Raw genomic sequence first — 2,905 nt, forward strand, 5'->3', positions numbered from 1 at the left:
TGTGTGTATAAAGTTTGCACGGCAACAACACACGGAGGCACACCACCGAGCAAGAGCATTGAGCACCTAGCTTGGCGAGCGCCCGGGATGGCCGGCTTTTCGAACGCCGCCACCTGTGCTCTCCTCCTCCCCCTCCTCATCTTCTCCTACCATCCTACTCTTGCCGTCTCCTTCTCCCTCAACTTCCCCGAGTTCACCACAGCAGAGCGGAAAGACATCAAGATCGAAGGCGACGCGTCCTTCATCGGCAACGCATCCATGGGATCGATCGACATGAGCGCAAACTTGTACGGTAGCGTCAGCCGGGCGTCCTACAACACCCAGCCGGTGCAACTCTGGGACAAGGCGGCCGGCAAGGTGGCCAGCTTCACCACGCGGTTCGAGTTCCTCATGTCCAGCGGCAGTAACGACGAGGTGGGCATGGCCTTTTTCCTCGCCGGCTATCCGTCTAGCCTCCCTGCCGGCGGCACTGTCCACAGCTCGGCCTCACCGACCAAAACGCAGACTCCGTGGCGTCCGGCGACAGCCGGTTTGTAGCGGTGGCGTTCGACACCTTCAACAATCCAATGGCGTCTGACCCCACCGCCAGCTACGATTATGACCACATCGGTATCTACGTCAACTCCCTCAGATCGGTGAGCACACTGAAGTTGCAGGGCTCCACTCTCACGAACGGCACCCTGTTTTTGTCCGTGATCGAGTACGACAATGTCTCCAACGTCTTAGCGGTCATGTTATGGGATCAAGACCAACAGAGTTACTACCTTAACTCCAAGGTTGACCTGAAGAGCGCACTGCCGGAGCAGGTCTCCATTGGCTTCTCCGCCTCCACGTCCAGCGGCGAGGTATATCTAAACTCTTGGTCCTTCAACTCTTCCTTGGAACTACGGCCACCACCACACTCCCCGGCAGGGGGAGTTATAGCCGGAGCAGCTGTCGGTGCAACGGTGTCCCTCGTGTTGATCTTCGCCGCTGTAGCCGCACTCGTAGTGCGCCGCCGCCGCCGTCGTCGGAAAATCATGGAGACGGAAGAGTACTACACAGACTCAGAAGAAGACGAAGGCGAGCCGATGTCCGAGATCGAGATGGGGACGGGGCCAAGGCGGTTCCCATACCACGAGCTCGTGGAAGCGACCAGGAACTTCGCCGCGGAGGAGAAGCTTGGGCAAGGCGGCTTTGGCGCCGTATACCAAGGCTATTTGAGAGAGCCAGCTGGGCTTGCCGTGGCCATAAAAAGGTTGCAGTCTTCCATACAAGGAAAGAAGGAGTACAAATCCGAGGTCAAGGTGATAAGCAGGCTGCGTCACCGGAACCTCGTGCAGCTCATCGGCTGGTGTCATGGCCATGATCAGGAGCTCCTGCTGGTCTACGAGCTCATGCCCAACCGTAGCCTCGACATCCATCTCCATGGCAAGCAGGGCACCTTCCTCACATGGGAAATGAGGTACGTCTTCATTATAAGTTGTATGCGCTGCCGCGGTGCAATCATATAACTACACATATGTATTGTATGTATGTTGATGGTTGCAAGTACAACCGCAGGATGAAGATATTGCTGGAGCTTGGGTCTGCCCTGCTCTACCTTCACGAGGAGTGGGAGCAATGCGTGCTTCACCGGGACATCAAGCCCAGCAACGTCATGCTTGACGAGTCCTTTGGCGCCAAGCTAGGCGACTTCGGGCTAGCCAGGCTTGTTGACCACGCCGCTGGGATGCAGACCATGACCGCAATCTCGGGAACTCCAGGCTACTTGGACCCCGATTGCGTGAACACCGGCAAGGCCAGCGCCGAGTCCGACGTGTACAGCTTCGGTGTGGTTCTACTGGAGGTGGCATGCGGCAGGAGGCCAATGAGCATAACCCCGGCCGACCAGGACAAGCAGAAGAATGGCGGCGTCTTCCGGCTGGTCGAGTGGGTCTGGGGACTATATGGCCGGGGATCCATCCTTGAGGCCGCCGACGAGCGGCTGAATGGTGACTACGACGCGGCAGAGGTGGAGACGGTGATGGTCGTCGGGTTGTGGTGCGCGCACCCAAACCCAAGCGTGCGGCCGTCCATCCGGACAGCCATGGCCACGCTCCAGCCCAAGGTCGACCAAGCCTACCAGCTGCCCGTGCTTCCTTCCAAGATGCCAGTGCCCATGTATGAGCCGGCGCCGCCGCTCTCCTGGGCCAATGTCGTTGGGATGTCATCATCATCCTCCCACACCATTGGGATGTCGTCGTCGACGTCGTCCAGCATGCCGCTGCACACTTCTTGTACCACAACCTCCGACGCTAGCACTGAGACGAACAGTTCGAAGACCTCTTCTTCACTACTCAAACATCAGTAGCAGTAGTAATTTATGGCGTGCGTTTGATATGTTCGCGGAGTGTTGATGTTAATGACTAATGATGCCAGGATGGGACTGGCAGCTGGAATGGTTATCAGTATGTTCGAGTGTTTCATATTCATAAGAATGGTTGGTTTTTATGTTGGCTCACAAAGCCTATCACAACCAATGTTTTAAATAGCGGGCTATGGCATATAGCGGCGATCTTTAAAAACAGCTATAGCTGGGCTATAGCGGCAAATTGTACATGAAATCATTTAGCGGCAACATGCTCAAACAGCTATAGCGGGACTATAGCTGGCTATTTAAAACTATGATCACAACCCTCCTCCTTTTCCTAGATTTAGGACTGGCTGTGTTTGTGAAAACAGAGGCAGAGTTCATGTGTTATGATCACGAAATCGAAGCAACATACTACAATCAAGAGCCATTTAGTAGATATAAAATTCTAGTGGCACAGACCAACATTACCTAAACCCAGTTCTCTCCATGGTGGTTTAATTTACTGGCTTGCTAAAGTGAAAACAATGGGAACAAAGATGTAGCCAAGAAAGAAGGTCATACCAGCATTCC

At 54.8% G+C, this 2,905-nt stretch overlaps 1 pseudogene; it reads left to right on the forward strand.

Moving 5' to 3' along the window:
• The first annotated feature begins 78 nt into the window (after positions 1-78).
• On the forward strand, positions 79-2,363 carry LOC119345253 (annotated as a pseudogene).
• The last annotated feature ends 542 nt before the right edge of the window (positions 2,364-2,905 follow it).

Source organism: Triticum dicoccoides, unplaced genomic scaffold (assembly GCF_002162155.2).
Source record: "Triticum dicoccoides isolate Atlit2015 ecotype Zavitan unplaced genomic scaffold, WEW_v2.0 scaffold218778, whole genome shotgun sequence".
NCBI classification, from domain to species: Eukaryota; Viridiplantae; Streptophyta; class Magnoliopsida; order Poales; family Poaceae; genus Triticum; species Triticum dicoccoides.